At 44.2% G+C, this 19920-nt stretch overlaps 1 long non-coding RNA gene across 1 annotated transcript in view; it reads left to right on the plus strand.

The window, feature by feature from the left end:
* LOC118967945 (uncharacterized) overlaps positions 1-11938 on the plus strand; it is a 222337-nt gene extending 210399 nt beyond the window's left edge. The window contains exons 3-4 of the long non-coding RNA XR_005055286.2: positions 6107-6214; positions 11809-11938. This is a non-coding gene — a long non-coding RNA (uncharacterized lncRNA). The remainder of the gene's footprint in view (positions 1-6106; positions 6215-11808) is intronic.
* Positions 11939-19920: the final 7982 nt, after the last annotated feature.

Below are 19920 nucleotides of genomic sequence, written 5' to 3' on the forward strand. Positions count from 1 at the left end.
TCATGCTCCTTTATAGGTAATTCCCCATCTCAGCCAACCATTGAAATGATTCCTTTGATCATAGATTAGTTTTGCCAATTCTAGAGCATCGTGTAAATGGTATTTTGCGGTACATTGTCTTTCACTGAATGTAATGTTTTCGAGATTCATCCATCAAGCTATACATCTTGTAGTTCATTAATTTTCACTGCGGAGTACTGTTCCACTGTACGGGTATACCAGAGTTTCTTTACACATTCACCTGATGACAGACAAATAAAAGCCAATGTTTCCAATGTTTTTTATTTATTTTTTTCTTCAGTGTAATCCTGGTTATAAAGTATCAGCCTTCCTGTTTGGCAGGGTACACAAAGGTGGTCAATTTGCTGCCATTGAGGAAAGGAATGACCTGCAGTGGTCTCTGGGCCTCTGGTCTGGCATTCCCACGGAGGGCAAGGAGACCCCACCTGCCTGACCCTTCAGGAGAACCCTCTGCAGAGGGGACCTCTTTACCCATATCCAAGTATAGTTGGAATGGTAAAAGCGGAGCGTGGAGTCTGTATGGATGGGATCTGGGACCCTGCCCCCACCTACAGGTGTTCCAGGTCCAAGGCAGCCAGGTAGCAGAGGGTGAACCCGTGGGCACTGGCTTAAATTGTAAGGAGAAAACATTTCTCTTGAGGGCCTGGGAATGCTGCTTCCTTCAGGGTGGGGTTGGTGAGTCAGGAGAGCCCAGTAGGTAAAGATCAATAGGGTGGATTAAGTGCCCCATGACCAGTTAGATTTCTTTCTAAAACAAGAGTAAAGAGAGTCTGAGATAGGCTTGAGCATCTCTTCAGGGCAAACTTTTGGACCCCTCCAGTGCCTGGTCTTCACTATTCCATTTTCTCAGCTTCTTTCTGAAGCAATAAGTGAGGCCCCATTGCATGGTGGGTGTTTTTGTTTGTTGTTTGTTTTTATTTTGGGGGGGTGGAGTCTGGGACAATTCCCTTTTATTCTCTATGGTCTTTGATAGGTTAGTTCGTATCTCAGCTGGATGGCATCTGGTGTTTAGTATCCTACAGTTAATAAGAGCTCAGCATGGATGAACTGAATTTAAAAATATTACAAACCACCAGAGAGAACACTTGTAGTTTATACATGTTATTTATTGTTGAATCATTAATTTACAAATACTAGAATATGCTATTATATAATTTATTATCAGGTATAATTGAATCGATTGTATAATTCTGAATCCATAAGAACAGCCATTTACAACATAAATGATTTTGAGTTAAGAAATAATAAATAATAAAACTGATGAATCAAATTACTTCTTTTGAGATTTGAGACAATTGTGCTGCCATTTCTCCTCCATTCAATGACCCAAGGTAAAAACCCTTCAGTCAATCTCACTGATCTAATATCTGGCCCAGTTAAAGCGATTGATAATAATTAATGGTGATGAGTCGGACATGAGCTCCGTGCCACCTAGGTGATGCAGTGAGCTCTAGGCGCCTGCCAGCTGTGCTGGAGAAGCCACGGCTTCCAGGACCACACTGGGCTTGCTTCCTCTCTGCGCTGTATCTTGTGCTAATGCCATTGACAATCGCTTCCGGGACACGATGCATTCTGTCAAATCCCAGCACTAAGAAAGGAGCAAACGGGAGTCTTGTTGAGCAAAAGTAGACCCAGAAAGGACCACTAGGACCCGCCGCACAACACCAGGGACAGACCAGGTCTTCGTGGCCATCTCCGCAGGCCCCTGAAAAAGGCACCCACGGCCCAGCATTCAATGGCACCTCAAGAAATGTCTGTGGAGTGAGTGCATGAATTATATGAACTTAATGCATCTTATTCATTTATTTCCCTACCTTGGCTATTTAGGTTTTAAATATATATTTTGCTGTTATAAACCATGTTGAAGTGAATACACATATGCATCTCTCTTTACCCATATGTATCTAGACCTTCTCTCAAATTTGTTCCTAGATGAAGCATTCTGGCCTGAGGGTCATGTATATTTTTAACATTAATGGAGGCAAATTATTCCGCAGAGTTGTGTTCCACTGGTCCTTCATGCTGGAGCATAGGATGTCTTTTCTCCTAGAACTCTTGCCAATGGGTTTAAGATGGTTTGGGACCAGGTAAACTTAATTGCTTTTAATGTTATCACATGCAGTGTGTCAGACCCACTAGCTGCCTTCCAAATGTCCCCCCCACACCTTTTATTAAGGAGCTTGGATTTTGCATATGGTCTTTAGCAACATTGCGATTTTTAAATTCTCAACTTTCCCAGTGGTAGGGTTGGTGTCAGGTCAAAGTTCCAGCAAATGAAGTGTCCATAGAAATATCTTATTCATGAATGAAAAGGCCCAGACTTTTGGGGGAACAGTCTATCTGCCAATTACCTTTAGGACATTCTTGGATGTGAGTCTAGGAGACACAGAAGCCACTGTATGGACATTATGTGGCAAGCATGGGGATGAAACCTTGTCAACTGTAGCGGCTCCTGGTGATTTGCTAACATCCTCTTGAGGGTCCATATACCTGTCCTCTAGGTACTGGGAATAGTAGCCGAGGACCCAACTGCATTTCCTGCTGGAAATTTTCCTTGGCCTAAGGGGACCAGCTGCCCCGAGTGACCCGTCCCGGGGCTAGGCAATGGCCGTGATGGCCTGGTGCAGCGATGTGTGGGCCTCGCTGCTGTGGGATGACTTCAGAGGCGTCCTGGTTCCAGAGCTCCTGTAGGATTGGCTGAGCTGCCAGCTGCAAGCTTTCAGCTGTTCAGCTTCCCCCTGTGTCCAGACCTGCGTCCCTCATGTCCTTCCTGCTGTAGCCCTAGAGAGCCCTCCCAGCGAACCCTTGCAGAATGTCCCATTTCGGAGTCTAGCTTCTGCTACCCAACCTGAGACACTTAGAGAGCAGAGCTCAAATGTTGAAAAAGCCCAAAGAAAGTCCCTGCTTAGATGTCACACCTGCCATGAACTTCTCCCAGATATTTTGTAATACGTGACAAATGCAACCTTAAATATTTAAGCTACTGTCATTTGATTTTCTATTCCTTATAGCTGGATACAATCCTAACATAACTTGGCAAGGGGTCAAGGTCCAGTCAACATCAGAGTGTTAGGAGTTATATGATGCTTTCCCTTATATTATGAGGTTAAGTCAACAAAAAGAATGTGAAAATGATGGATGATCTCTCCTCTTACTCCCCCAACCATACTCCTATTTTATTTCCATTTAGTAATATGGAAGAACTATAGAACTCAGATTGCATTTCCTTCCTCTTTGGCACCTGCTACCATTTCAATCCAAGAAGCTTCCTGTGCATTCAGAAAACATGTCATCCTTCACAAGCCAGTGCTGGCTCATTACTGTCCTTCCCTGGATATCCTGTGCTTCTACGATCTTTCTGTGGCAGACGTGGCCTCTTGCCTGCACAAAAATACCCATTATCTCCTCTACCTTGATGGGATGGCTTTGAACTATGTCAGCTTAGCTAAATCGGAACTACCTTTCCCCAATTCTTTTCTGTATGGTTTTGGGTAAGAGTTCACCAAAACGGAAAATAATTTGTGTAAGATCTGCAAAGCAGAGGCGAAACAGCAGACATTGTTCCTGCTCTGAAGCCCCTGTGGGGCACCAGGGGCCACCGCTCTCAGATGTGTCATCTCTGCTGCATTGGCCCAATTTGGTGCCTCTTGGTTCCTGCAGGTCTATCGCACTGCCTCCTTCAGCTGCTCTGAGTTTTGGGCAGAGAGCATGAATTACTTCTTGGCAAAGGGCACCAACACTTTCCTCATGTCATGACATGAGGTCACTCGTGTCATTAAGGGAGGCAGTGAGACAGATGTAGGTTCCACTTTATCTTTGTAGGTTACAGTCCTCATGATTTCCAGCCGTGCTCTCTGGTTCCAGTTTGTCCTTGCAGTCCCCCGTGTCACACCCAGCTGGCCTTCCTGTCTGATGGCTAGGCTGACTTTGGCTCAGAACCAACAGAGAGAAAATCAAAGCCTACATACTTCTTTACCACCTTCTATAATTGCAAATGGTCTAATACTGTTAATAAATACATTATTCTATATAAGTCAGTGACTCTTCTGTGATTGAATCCTGACTGATGCACTTAGTAACAGATCCCTCCTTTATCCAGTGCCCATGTGCTCAGCTAAGACTAAATTTTCCACTTTCCATTGCAGTAAGATTAACCAATGAGATGTGAGTGTATATAACTGGATGGGGCTTCTAGGAAATTGGGAAAGGTGTTCATTTTGTTCCTTGAAACATCCCCTTTTTTTTCTGGAGTTCACATATAAGGTCAGAGCTCCAGAAGCCATATTGTGACCTTGAGGAAAGAAGCCATGTACTAAGGTGATGAAGTAGAAGGAATGAAGGACCTTGAGTCTTTGGGGACTTCCTGGAGCCTATGTCACAGCCCTGCACAGCCAACTCTGGACTTCTTCATGTGAAGTCCACAATTTAGTAAAAAAACAAAACAAGGTGAGAAAAAACATAACAAAGTAAAACAAAACAAAAAACTCTGGAATTAGAAATCTATAGTCACCAAATGTAATTTGTTATTGATTTGGCAAAACGTGTTTCTTTCTTTGCAAAATCACTTGTCCTGTAAAATGTATTTGATGATATGTGATATGTATTTCTCTGGCTAAGGAGGTGAACATGGTGGAAACTGTCCCTTTATCTGTATCCTTAGCACCTGGTACTGCAGCCAGCACATAGCAGGCATGCAGGAATATGTACTGGCTATAACTGAACTTAAGATCATCAGCATTATTAATTCCCACAAAGAAACTGAAGTCCACTGAAAGAGGAAGCATTTTGCAGATCTTACACTGATGTAGCACATCATGAATCTTGTTCTTCCCATCAGTCTTTCCTGTACCTATCAATCTTAGAAATCTAAAATTATTACATTTTGGATTTATTGCAGGCTTTCACCTAGGGCCCCATCTATATTCTTTCCATATTGACTTTTTGAGATTTCTTTAAATGCTACAATTAAAGATCATGTTCACCTAAGTGGGCCCCAGGCTCTTGGGAAGAAAAGTGTGAGCAACCTGGAACTAGCCAGTATTCCACCATCACTACTTGCACAGCTATGGAGGCCAGTGTCTAGGGCACGTCTCCCTCCTCCCCGTGCCCTGTAAACCTCAGATGACCATCTCCCTGGAAAGGTCCAAGGACCCCAACCCAGATTTCCTGGAAAGAATGACTAAGGAGATTGAGCACCCCAAATATTTAGTAATTGCTTAGTATTTTTATGCATGTAATGTCTTTTCCCATCCTAGGATTAATAGCAATTTTCTTCTGTCTTGTCTAGTTTTAAAAGTTTCGTTTAGCATACTTTTTTTCATGTGCTAAAAATTTATGTTGCCTCCTTCAACTGCTCTGAGTTCACCAGTGAGAGGTGAGAATTTAACCATTTCACTGACATAATTGATCAAATATTCCTTATTAAAAACTTTCAAATAGCCTTTGGGAATTTTCTTTTGTATTGTGATTAAAATAGCCTTTTTTTATTATATACCATAATTGTAGCATCAAAAGCTAGGAAATAAAGATAAGTCAACTTCTTCAATCTATCCCCCTGCACTGTATATGTGTATATATGAATATATACATGTGTCTGCATGTGTGCGTGCGTGTGTGTGTGTGTGTGTGTGTGTGTGTGTGTGTGTGTGTAGTAGGGGAACAGAATCCTGATGGCTTTGATTACTGACAGCTTTGGAGTTTCTATTGCAGTTATTTTGTAAACATATTTTAAAATTTACTCTGCTTTTGTGGCTTCTCACATTCCCTTTATTTTGTCTCTTTACGAACATTTGTCGGGTTGAAAGTTGTGAGGTTGATTTTGTGTGCCAACCTGGCTGGGCTGTTGCATGCATGAGATTTGGTCAGACATTCTTCTGGGTGTTCATGTGAGGGTGTTTTAGGTGAGATTAACATTTAAATCGGTAGACTTTGAGTAGAGCAGATTGCCCCCCTCACTGTGTGTGAGCTTCACCTAATCAGGTGAAGACCTGAATAGGATAAAAAGAGACTTCCCCTGAGCTAGAGAGAATTCTGTGGCAGACTGCCTTCAGATTTTACCCAAAACATTGTTTTTTTCTGGTTCTAGATCAGAGGGCCTTCAGAGTACAACTGTAACACAAGTGGGAGGCCGCCACCTGGGTCTCCACCTGCCGGCTCACCCTCAGATTTGGGACCTGCCAGCCGCCATGATCACGTGAGCCAATCCTTACAGTAAATCCTATACATAGTGGTATGAATGCTTTTACTAATTTTTGCTGTATGTCTGCTTATTAACTCTATTTTTGGTAGTACTTTCAGAAGTTTCAGGAGCAAAAATTCTTTCAGAAGCAATGAGCTCAAAACATTCAAATAAATATTTAATGACAAAGTAAGTAGTGAAGTTAGTTTCTCAAGAATGTTAATAAATATACACAAAATGCTGACATAAAAATCATTAGGGCCATAGTGTTATTGATAACCACATCAATACCAGAAGACAAAAGTCGGCAGAGGAGGAATCAATATTTATTTTAAAAGTCAATTCTTGTTTTAAGAAGTCTGTACTCAAAGACAATGTTTTAACACATGTATCTGAATAAGGAGCATATACATATTACTTAGTAAAGCATTTTTTTTTCATTTAGGTCAATCTAATTTTTAATTCCAATATTGCATATGTGCTAAAAATAAAATGATAACTAAAAATGAATTGGCTTCATTATGAGAAAAACTTTTCTATTAATTAAATGATACAAAAAACTGAGAGAATTTATTACCAACAGAACTGTACCAAAAAATAAATATACCTGAATGAAGATTCTTTAAGCACAAGGAAAATAACCCCAGAGGAAACACAGAATTGCAAGAAAAAATAAAGAGGAATAAAAGAGGTATATATAAAAGGAAATATGTATATTGATACTGATGGTATTTTGGCTGTACAAAAAATAGTAATGTGCCATAGAGTTGATAATACACATTGAATTAAAATCCATGGGAGCAATAGCAGAAAAATAGGGGCTTGTAAATGCAAGTAAAATGTTATGAAGTTTCAGAACCTGGAGAAAAGGTCAAAAGTCTAATTTTCGTTAAAGCACAGTAAGTCAAATGTATATGAGAATAGCTAGATTAGTTTTGAAGGAAAAATGGAAGATGCGTAAGTAGTAAATTATTAGAAGAAAAAGAGAGAATGATGAAAATACATAGAAGAAGGTAAACAAAGAGAACATAGGAGAGATGGGTAATACAGAAAACAGTAAGATGGTGGAAGACCAAACACAGCAATATTTACATTAAATATAAATTGGTTAAATGGTCCATTATAAAATAGCACAACTTCAGATATGATTAAAGAAGGAAACTTTGATGAATTGGACAACATCGATACAAAACCACACCAGAAACTTTCACTCTGCAAAAGTACACGTGAGCAGATGAAATAGAAACCACAGCCTGGGTCAAGATATTTGCAAACCGATCATCCAGCAGAGAACTCATATCTACAGTATATGATGAACTCTAAAAACTTAACAGGTGAAGGGACAAAAATAGAAAATAGGCAAAAGACATGAACAGCAATTTCGCCAAAGAGGATGTATACAGATGGCAAATAAGCCCATGAAATGGTGGGCAGCATAGTCAGCCACCAAGGAAATGCAAATTAAAACCCAACACAGAAGGGCTATAATTTTTCTTTTAATTGTGGCAACACTGAATATTGCTAAGAAGTGGAGTAACTGGATCCCTCCTACATTCTGGTGGGACAATAACATGATCCTGTCATTTTAGAAAGTAGGTGCTCAGTTTCTTATAAAATTAAACATGTAATTACCATACATCCCAGCAGATGCACTCTTGGGAATATAATAAAATGAAATGAAAACCTACATTTACACAAATAAATTGTACATGAATGTTCATAGCAGTTTTATTTGTAAAGTCAGTGACTGTGAACTGTCAGGAGGTCCTTAGGTGAATGGTTAAACAGACTTATGTGCATACTATTAAATACTGCTCAGCAACAAAAAGGACTATTGATAGATGTAACAATTGGATGAATTTCCATGGACTTTGGTTATGAAAAGCTAATATGCAAATGGTATATACTGTGTGAATGCATTTATAATAAAAAACTACAAAATGACATTATTTTAGAAATGAAGAACAGATTACTTACTGCCAAGGTTTAGGGGCAGGGAGGTAGGTGGGTATGAAGGAGGGTTTGGTAACAAATAGGTAACACAGGGGATCCTTGTGATAATGGATCTCTGGTGGTGAATACACAAGCCTATAATTTTGATGACATAGAGATCATGCACACACCTACACAAAATATTCCTGTTAATGAAATCAGCAGATTATATCTTGGTTGTAATGGTATACTGTAACTTCATAAAATGTTACCTTTGAGGGGAACTTTGTAAATTGTAACAGGATCTCTCTGTATCATTTCTTGCAACTGCATGTACATCTACAATGATGTCAGTAAAAATTTCAATTAGAAAATGAAGTAGTTAGAAATAAATGTCATGAAAGTTGTTTCGACACCTTGACACTAAGGAATACATAACATTATTACTATAAATTGAAGAACAATATAAATGGAGGAATATATCATGTTGTGGACTGGAGGACTTAAATTGCAAAGATGTCATTTCTGCCCAGATTGTTTGGTTTAATACAATTTCAATCAAAATCCCAGCTGGCTGTTTTCAAGAAATTGACACATCAATTCTAAAAGGTTCAGGAAAATGCAAAGAGGCAAGAATAACTATGATCTTGAAGGGCATAAGGGCTATTCTGGAAAACTTGTAATATCAGATATCCTGACTTATAAAAATACAATAATTAAAGGCCGTCATAGTAGAGCAAGAATTGACAAATAGATAAATTGGAAAAGATAGAGGTTCCAGAACCAGACACATAAAATATATTTTCATGACTTTCTGGTGGGCAAATATTTATTAAATGGGAAGGAGACATGCTATTTTTAAAGAAAGTTGTAAATATGAGTACTTTCAAATTAATAATTTACATTTATGAGAGGATGCTATTAGGAGATAAAAGGCCAATGCGTAGGGCAGAGCATATAGACCACAGAACTATCTAACAGAGGACGTGTGTCCAAACATATAATGCACAATTTCAATGGGCTAAAGACTTGGACAAGCACTTTACTGAAGGGCCGAAAGTGCTAAAATTCATTAATCATCTGTGGAATGTAAATTCATACGCAATGATCGTGGTGAGATTGTTTGCATACGTGGCCTCATTAACATCTTATGTCTCTGGAGGCGTGGCTCTTTGAGAGGAGAATTTGCCTTTCCTTCTTGAAAAGATAATGCTTATTTCCACAAGCACAGCATATTTACAGGCAAGACCCTGGAAGTCCTGGAATCTGGGATGGTCCTGCTGGGACAGTAGAATGTGGAAAAAGTGATGCGTGCCTCCTAAAAATGGTGCTGCCCCCATGCAGAGAAGCCGGGGCTTGCCTCCCAGGGGAGGAGGGAACAAATGGAGAGAGAGAAAGAACCCACACGGGAACTTGTACTTGTGCCCATGTGGTTTCTGCCTCAAACTGGCAGATGGACCCAGGGGGCAGGTCGGAGGCCCCCGCTACTCAGAGGGAGCTGGGACCGCTGAGAGGGAGGTTCATGATAGACAGAAGCCTCAGTGGCTCTTGGGGTGGAACATGTCAGAACAGCAAAGAGTTAATCCTGGCCCCCTCGAGGCGCCACGGGAGCCTCTTCTTTTCTAACTGCTGTCCCTGATTTGCTGCCCCCACGTGTTTCTCCGCATGCTGGGCGGACTCTGCAGGGAAGGAGCAGCTGCCAGCAGGCAGGCCTCGGTGGTCAGCCTACGTTACGGTGCACGTTCCAGCCTCAGGGAGAGGGTTTGCCACTGTGCCGAAATTAATGTTCTTCCTTAACGAGCTCCGTAGAACATTCTGCGTGGTTAGACAGACAGAACAAACAACAGAACATAAATGCACGTTTCTAGGTTCAACACAGAACACACAGGAGAGTTACAGAGGCCCCACTAAGGTCTCTGCAAACCAGCTATGAGAAACCAGGCAAGAGCTGAGCGTTTTTCTGAAGGGAAATAGCAGGTGCAAAGCCAGGGGAAGAGCAGGTCCCAGCCGCCGGGAGTGGGCGGGCTGCAGGTGCGCGGCAGGACACGCCACCTGCCTCGGCCGCTGCTCCTGCATAGGGAACATCTGGACCTAATGGTACCTATCCCGTGGGGTTGTGGGAATGATTACTCAAGAGATGTGATGTACAGCAGCAGAGAGCCTGGGGCACAGGAAATAGTGACCCTCGTAGTCTTACCATCTGTGGGCCTCTCAGAACGAAGTTTTTTACCCCTGGACCAAAGGGGCTTCCTGCCCCACCCCACCAGTGGCTTCCACAGCTCTTCCAAAGGGCCTCCCGTCCCAGGTCCCAAAGGTCAGCTGTGAGCGCAGGAACCGGCCCTCCTCCCCACCGTTTAGAGTTTTGGAGCAGTTGACAGCTCGCCCACAATCACTTCTGCATCAGCATTCCTAAATTGCACACCATTTTCTGACGATCATCATGATTTAAATTTTAATAATCTTGTTGAAAAACAAATCAAGAAACAGAGGAAAAAACCCTGAACTTGGAGATACTGCATTTCCCTGAAAGGCTACCACTAATTAAGATGTTGAAAGCAATTTTAACACCATTTCTCAGCACTGTGACAAGTCTGTCAGGTTTACAGATTAGCGTTCTGGGACTCTCCAAACGGATGTTCATGTTTTGTCAGTTTCTGTGACAGATCACAAACGTGCTTGGCAACTGCGGCAAGGGACACAAAACCTTGCAAAAATAAAGCACCCTCTCGGGTGATTCTAGGAACGTGGCCTTTTCATTTGCACGAAGAGCTATTGTTTTGGCAGTTATGAGAAAAAAACGAATAGCATTTTGTAAGGCTATTACCAATTCTCCTACTAGATAAATCTCAGGTTCAAGAATGATTAAATCTCCAATTTCTGTGCTTAGAGATCCACACCATGTAGTCTGCCTGTTAGGGTTCTAGGATATCTGGAACCCAAGAGGCAGATGAAAAATATCTCCCATAACGTGGAGGGGCTCCAGATTGGTACTTTTCCAGCAAATAAGTTAGGATAATTTCTCATTTTATTAGGTACTGCAGCTGTTACTGAGATTGCTGAATCCCTATTTCCCATGGGAGAGGAATAATTCCGGAGGCTGCTCTGAAAGGTCATTGCTGCCAGGAAATTTTTGATGAATTGGCAGACATATACTCAGGGTTAGAGAACAATATTTTTTTTTCTTCTTTCCCCTCATCCTTCCTCCTCCCCATCCCCTCTTTTTCCTTCTCCTAATATAAAAGCTACCCTGTTTGGAGAATTTAGCATGCAGGTAACCACTGAATAGGAAGAGAGGGAGTCAGCTTGGATTTCCATAACACCATAGAGGGGTTGGCTTCAAGAAATTTTAGGGAGAAGAACCAGGAACAGTGGAAGCAACCCTTGTCCAAGTATTGTCCCTCCCCCATTCTCCCACTTGTATCCCACAGTGTAGACGTACAATCTGAGCACTTACGATTAACACTGATATTTGGCACACATGGGATTCCAAGATGAGCTGGGGAAATTACATACTTATCTCATATAATTCCATGCACAGCCAGTAAACAGGCTCAGTCCTATCTTTCAGTGGAATATAAAGAGGCTCAGAGAAGTGACTTACTCAAGGCGACATTCGTGCATTCCTCCCAAGTCTGTGTGCTTCTGATCCTGACCCTTGTCCCGTCCTATTTCTCCAGAACCTGCAGTCACCTGTATCCAACGGCATCTGGTGAAGGCAGGAGTCCTGCCTCTGTCCCACGTTATAAAGGACTGTGCAGTGCGCCTGCAACAGATGCCCCACATGGGTTTATTGAAAGAAGGAAAAGCAAATGAGTAAGTAAATGAGCGAGTGAGGCTGCTATTGCCTCAATCATTTATTTTCTCAGCATTTCTTGAAAACCTACCACGACCTAGGCCAGTGCGCCTAGAAGCAGAACCTCAGACAGACTCACATGCACTTGATTTAGTGAGAGAGTCATGTCAGGAAAAGGCGGGTGTGGGCAGGAGGGTAGAGCGGACACAGGGATGAGAAGAGATGTGGTCTCAGGTGGAAGCTAACTTGAGCCTGATCCACCGGGAGCTCTGGAGTGGGAATTGCACTTAGGCGAGGAGCCAGACACTGCCCGTCACTGGCAGTGAGCTGCCCGTAGGGAGGGGCACTAACCTCTCAAGCAATCAGCTACCGTGAGCCGAGAGCGATGCTCCAGAGAAAGGGGCAGCTGCGAGCCATTAGCAGCCCACACACATGGGATCTGGAGATGGGTACACCTGTGGGGTGCCCGGGTTCAGCAGGAACTAACAGTGTTATTAGCACACCCTATTAGCGCTCCAAGGACATTTCCGTAGGAATTCCCAGTTAGAGCGTGGGTTCCTTGCCTACAGCTCACTTCATCATTACCCTTCAGAGAACATCTAAGGCCAGTCTCCCAGGGAGCCTCCGTGGGCCACTCCAATCCACACGGGTCTCACCTCTTCAGAAATCCTATAGTGCCTCTCTGAACGAAATGCTGCTATAGTCATTGCCTTTAAATGCCCTCAGATTGTTATACATGTGTATAATTGCATCCGTATTAAGCCCACAAACTTCCTCCGAGGCTAGATTGTGGTATCAAATGGTAATCTTTATCTCACAGCCTTGATGCATTTGACCATTGTTAGAAGCCTTCAGGAATACAGGAAAGGCATTGATCCTGCATAGTAATAAATGATGATAGTGATAAATAATAAAAATGTACGTTTGGTAGTGCTTGCTACTTGCCAGGCATTTTGTAAGGCTAAGCACTCAACAAGCTTTGTTTCTCCATGATATTACATAATCTCCACAACACTTCTGTTAAAAAGCCCGTTATTAGGAATGCTGTCAGCATCAGATAAGCAAAAACCTTGACACAGAGTGGATTAAATAAATTAGGGATGTGTTCATCCTATATTCCGGGAGATCTGAAGATGGACTACCCCTGGCCATGTTCCCCTGGCCCCCATGACCCTCCCAGCTTTTTTCATGGGCTTGTTTCCCCCATGGTTCCACAGGGGCTTTTGATTCCCAGGGCATCACATTTGATTCAACGCAGGAAGAAAATCCTGTTACCAGCTACACCTGTCTCTTTTATTAGACAAAGTAAAACCCTTTTCAGAAGGTACCGGGAAACTTCCACCTCTATGTTATGGTCAAAACTGTTTTAGGGTTATTCTTTTCACCCAGGACAGTCGGAAAAATACTCATTTTGTGTTCTTAGATGCGAGAGCACAGTAGCATATGGATTACAGTGGGAAATAACTGGAATTGGTCTGTCAGGGTAGCCTGCAGACATTATCCCCAATGTGCCCCTACTAAACTCCTCTCCATGTTATAGATGAGAAAGCTGAGGAAATGAACTGTCCAGGGACGGGAAGCCGTGGGTCTAGAATGCATGCTCCACTCTGTACGCCTGCACATTTGACTGCCCCGTGGCACTATCCCTCTAGTTACTGCATCTTAGTACCTCATTTCCATCTCAGAAACAACAGCTCCAGGACAGGTATAATTTAGAGCACTAGCGCACAACACTTATAATCAACCATGAAAATTGAAAAAAAAAAAAGAAATCTAAATCCTGGATTACTATTTCCAGGAAAGACCAGATGTGAGAGAAAGCTGGGTTTAGGTTAATCCAGGAGAAGCCATCATGATGTGAGTACAAAAAGGCTGCCTGGCCATTGTTAGACATAATGGACCAGAAACATGCTTTCTTCTCCATGCTTAAGACAGAAAAATAGTTACCCAATAATCCACATTTCTTTTGACCTAGGAAAATCTATCATCATTTCATCTGCTACCAGAAGGACTAGGTAAGTTTTGTACATCACTGTTTTTATAGTTCAAACGTTACTGGCCCAGGCAACTCAGTTAACTTGCACATTGTTGTCTCACCAGAGGGGGATTTCAGCTCCAGGTAAGTTCGCTCTGGATTTGGTGAGACCAAATCACAACACGATCTTGGGGGTAAAAGGGTTCACACCGAGCTTTATTCTCTTGGCGGCAGGTTGAGTGCTAGAATCACACCCGCATCCGGGGAGTCTGCCACCTGCCCCTGCCTCAGCCTGTGACTCCTGGGCAGAGCGCTGGGCGGAGCTCTTTATACAGGAAAACAGACACTAATGGCTCATTGCCAACACGTGTGAAGCCTGCACCTTGCAGTGGGCCAATTACATCACTGCATGTGCACTGCAGGCAAGTAGGTTAGGGGTCAGGTGAGGATCCTGGCCATAGGAACACCCACTTCCTTGTTTTCTAAATCTCTGCCACAAGTAAGAACATCTTACAGGGACTTGATCTATGCCATTGTGGAAGCTGGTTAGCAGTTTATGTCTGTCTGTTTATTCCACATCTGATGTTTCTTGGCAGAAGTGTAGTATAAATGTGAAGTCATGAGAGGTGAAAATCCAAGTCCCTCACCTTCTAATTTAGAGGTGCGAGCAGCTCCCAGGACACAGGTAGAAAATACAGAAAACAAGGTAGTGCACCGGCAGGTAAAGGCTGAACACTGTGGTGGGCTGGACCTGGCTCCTGCCGAGTCGACTGCTAGCATTTCTCCCAACTCTGTGTCCAGTGGAGTCCCACTGACAGCTTGGCATTGTCCATGGCAAATGCACTTAAACCACAGACAATGGCAAACACTACAAACAAGGGCTTTTTTCCCCTCCAACAGCCAGGTGTGAAACATTTACCAGCACACCACTTGTTGAGCAGCTCAACCAAATAAAATCATATTTCAAAAAATTAAGAAGAGGAAGACAATTTGAACAAAACCATACCAGACTGGCCTAGGATATGGGAAACACCTCCAATTTGAACTCACAAGTGCTGAGCTTCCAAATTATTAACATCAAAACAATATCTTGTTTTCATCCATGTCCCAGGGTCCTGAGGAACTCTTTGTAGGCAACTGGCCATGGTTCCTGTAGTTTTTCTGATTCTTGCTTTATACTCCTGTTATTTTTAATCAGAAGTCCAATGGCATGTGGTTATATGCTTAATAAGTGCAGACACTACCAGGTTCCTGGAGGCAAACCTACAGACCCACTTCGCCTTGCCTGTTGGAGCTCAGTTCTCTTGTTCATTATCCCTCCGATGCCATGACCTTTTGCAGATAATCAATAGCTGAGCTGATAAATGGGAAGGCTCCTTAAAAATCCATTGCTTGATTGCTGAGACGGGGTGTTTTATTCATTGACAGGTGTGATTCATCATTCCACAGCAAGAAAGGGAACGTTTGCTCCAGCCGTCTTCACCGACGTTGCCCAGCAGTGGGGGCTTCAGTCTGTTTCCGTGGAGCAGACTAGGCTTTTGGTTAGGGTGCTGCAGCTCTATTTAGCACGTTAGGCTATCAGCTATCTGTAAGCAATCCACATGCATTATCTTTCCCATCGTTCATAATTAAACTCCTCACCACGGAAACTGTAGCACAGAGTCTCTGATCTTGCATCCCGATTCCAAGTATTTCTACCCCTGTGGAAATGCCTATAACGACTCAGTCCAGATTTCTAATAGCAGAGGGATAGCTGCCGTTATTGGGGACTGACTGCACCTTAGCATTAGGTTTGATCTTCACCTGAGCCACTCTTATTCCTCATGGCCCTCTGATTCTCTGTCGAAGTGCATGGCAACAAAGGATACCAGTCAGAGCGCAGCCTGAGAATCAGAACCACTAGGAGTGATGTGAAATAAGGGATTGCTTACAGGGACTTGGTCTTATGCCCTTGGGGCAGCTGGTCAGCAGCTTCTGTATGTCTATTTATTCCACATCTGATGCTGCACCTGCAATCAGCAGGGCTACTGCTCGCAGTAGGGAAGGAAAGATGGACAAAAAGCTGGAGACACCAAGGACAAAGAAAACCTTGAAAGAACAAGCTGAAGCCCTTGAGGATGAATGAGGACCCCCGCTCCAGTGTCACCATGGGTCTCTGTCCAGGGCCAGCCCTCCTGGCACCTGCAGCTTGCCAGCTCTCACCCTCCTTCCAACCCCAGCATGGGGCCCTTGCTTTCAGGACCTAGACCTTCTCAGTCGTCTTCCTCCTTTTTGGAGTTTACTAGACCATGTCTGTGCCTCTCAAGTTTATAAAAGATAATCAGTGAACACTGGGGATTTTCTGGTTATAAAATATTTTCTCTAGTCTCTTTGCCCATAGATTTTGCCAACTTCCAGACAATTAGATAGTCCATGTGCCACCTCTTCTCCTTGCTCATGTCTCACATCCTGATGCAACCGCTCCCACGCCAGTGAGTTTCGCCAGTAACTTCTTATATGAACCATTGCAAATGTCGTAATTCCATCCTTTACTCACTGACGCCCCACAGCTCCCAGGTATCCTCTGCAATGTGCTCACCCTCGGGTCCATCCATTCCTACTTTTGCAGTTGAGGAAAGCCTTTGATACTATCACACAATGTTAGAGAGAAAGTTACACATTGTCAATGAATCTCCGGTATTGCACAGGAGGAAATCGGGAACAGAGCAATGAGGGGCTTTCCCAGGCTCTAGGTTAATAAGGGCTGTAGTGTAGGGGAGACAGAGCTCAGGTCCCAGCCGCCTGCGGTAACTGAGGTCTGCTCACTCCTGGGCCGGCTGCCTCTCACCGCTCAGAGGCACGCACCCCTTCTCCTAACCGGGCAGCGCACTGAGGACCAAAGCAGACGCTGCCCGGGCGCCTCACCCCTCGTGCACCTTGTGCTCAGCACCGCGAGAGCTCCCTTGCTAGGCATCCGCGATGCCCCTTGTCAGGGTCAGCACTGTCAGGGAATAGCGGCGATGCACGAAAGCATTAGGACGCCGTTGCAGTCAGAGGACTCGGATTTGGTCGCCCCTTTCCCCGAGAGGGGTACCCTCGAGACACAAATGCCCGAGGAGAGCAGCGGTGGGCTGGTCGCGGCTGCTCCTGGGCTCCCAGGGTGGGCGTTCAGCTGGGACCGACCCGCTCCCGCTCCCCTGACTCTCTCGGGGGTCTCTCGCTCCTGCTGCCCAAGTCTTAACCTCTGGTGGGCTCTGGCCCCGATGAGATGCCTGACGGCACCACAGCGATGAGGTGGGGGGCAGTGAGCGGTGGGAAGGCCAGGTACAGAGGGGGGCCGAGGGAGAAGGGACGGGGAGGAGGCAGGGAAGGGGAGAGGACGTGAGCAATCCGTGTGTTCTTCGCGTTCAAGAAGACGTGTCTTTAACATGATTTCTTTCAAAATCGGAGAGGGGAAAAGTGGTTGTCTACCAAAGGTGTAAGAGGCACAAGGAAAGAGGGCACAATAAAGATAAGAGAACAGGAAGAAGAGAAAGGCCAGGAAAGAACAGGGCGAATGGCAGGGGAGGGGAGGGAGGGAGCCTGCACACCCACCGCCAGACGGGCCATGGCGGTGTGCAAGCAGGGGGCTGTCTCTTGTGGGGCAGTGATCAGCTCCCGGCATGGCCATCCTCCTCCTTGAACCTCCTCGGGTACCCCGTGTCCACTGCCTCCTGCTAGAACAGAGGAGTCTCCACACCCAACAGAGGGCCTTGTGGAGAAGGAAGAGGCCGAGGCGGTTAAAGGAGAGAATGAACGGCTTTGTCCCGACACCTGCTAGTGAAAGGCTGACCACCGCAGCTCCGCACTGGCTGAGAGCTCTCTGATAAACGTGGGCGTGTTCTGTGTTGGCGTCCAACTGTGGCATAAGTCATGTCACCCTGCGCAGGACCATATCCTTAATGACCCCCGTCTAGATTATTTAGCCGCAGAGACTGATACAAGCCAGATTAAAGCACCTTCACGCCCGTGGTCCCCAGCTGGATTCTTCATGTTCAGAAAGGAAAAGCAGGGGATTGGTCTTAATGCCAAGGTCTCCTTGTGTCTGGAGCATTCAGACAAGCCCGGGGTTTGGGCCACAGCCTGTGAGTGTTTCTTGCTGCCCAAGCCCCTGTCCTCCTGGACATCATGATGCCAACCTGCCTTTGGTCCTCACTCCTGAGTGTCCCTGGGTCATGGGTATTTGTAGGTTCTGCAGAGATTCCCTACGCCTCTCACGAATCATTTCCAACCTAACGGACTGAAACTACTACACTCACTGCAGTAACCTCACAGTGACATGCTTCCAAGAAAATGACAGAGATGATTTTAAATGTGAATATCAATGCATACCAACTCAATAAATGGAAAAATATTAATTTCACCTTCATTTTTGTGGGCCACCATCACTATCTCATTCTGCTGCCAATTGTGTGACCTTAAAAACAGTTAGCCTGGCTCACATAGCACGGGCATGTGCCAAGCATGTGCACACTTACATATATCAGTGGGTCTAACCCTCATCACAACCCCTGGAAGGGACATATCGTCCACCCCTCTTACAGATCAACAAACTGAGGCACAGATAAAATAAGCAGCTCAGAGCATCTAGAGAGTAAGTGAGAGCAGGGATGAACCAGGTTGTGGGGGAGCTCTGGGCCCATCCTCTGGGCTGTGCCCCTGTCTGCTGGTGGTGCTGGCCAGTTACAGGGTGTGAGCCTGTGTTCTTGTCTGCAGTTCCTAGAATGCCAATCTATGGATGGGCACTGGCTACTCTATTGCAATTACTATTTATTGTACTAGTTCATTCATTTGACATAGACTTGGAAAGTAAATGTTGCAAAGAAAACTCTCAGAGTATCCTTTTTGGGATTTCCAAAGAAATTCTACATCCCATCCCTTAATCTCATGACCCTTCAGAACTGCCTTTTGTTGCCCTGCCCATCCAGTCCTTTTTGTAACCACGCTTGACTATAATACAATGTGTCCAGATTTGAAGAAAATTGGGGTGAGTGCTCACATTGCATGAGAAGGACACTCAGACCTGCAGTTTAATGAGAAACATGGAGTGCGGGGACTCTGCAATATTCTGCTCTGCCAGCAATGGTTACAAATAGAATAAATAATCATTCATCCAGTGAATGTGGGCCATGTGGGAGAAGAAGTGTGTTATTGATGCAGCAGCTATAAAATCTCTAAACTACAGTGGTTTCCTCTGTTAGCTTCTCATTAATTGAGTTCTAATTTAATTAGTTCACATTTTATACCCTTTCTGTGCACAAGATAAGTTACTGAAGGCTGGAAAAGCAAAGAAGCTCAGAATATATTAAATATAAAGACAGAGTTGACACAAAAGCAGCCAGAGTGGGCCTGGTAGACTATGGGCAGCTCCAATTAGCCTCTGTTCACAAAAACGCTGCCACCTCTGACTTTGTGTGTGCATTGCATTCCAGACTGCTATTCAAGCTGCACTGCACAGTTAGTGTGCAAATAAACTAAATAAACGAATAGCAGAAAGCCAAGTTCCTAACTAGAAGTGTGCTGCTAAGCTTCAATGTTTGTTTTGGCTAAGAATTAAAACGTCATTAAAGAGTAACCTGCCTCAGAATATGGAATTTGAGGCTAGAGGGGATTTTCAGGAAGAAAACTAAAGCTCAGAGAGGAAAAGGAAGGTTTACTCAAACTCGCGTATGTGATTATTGGTAGGGGCAAGGCTAGTTCATGTTTCTTTGTCAAATTCTCTTTTCACTCCCTGGTGTGACCCAGAATGCCAACGTCAGATAATCCTCCTGGCCTAGGCTTACAGGTTCTGATGTGTGCAGTGAGCTCTGCCATCTGGTTTTAAAGAAGAGTAATTAATACCCAAGTCTGTTCAGAGCGCCCCGTGGGCTGATGACTTACAGACATGGTGAGCTTCCCTCGGCGGCTTCTGTGCAGGTCCCACCTCTTCTCTATTAACCGAAATCGCTAGATAAACCAAAACAAAACCCAAAGGACCTCAGACATCTTAGATACAATTCAGTC

Source organism: Manis javanica, chromosome 7 (genome assembly GCF_040802235.1).
Source record: "Manis javanica isolate MJ-LG chromosome 7, MJ_LKY, whole genome shotgun sequence".
NCBI classification, from domain to species: Eukaryota; Metazoa; Chordata; class Mammalia; order Pholidota; family Manidae; genus Manis; species Manis javanica.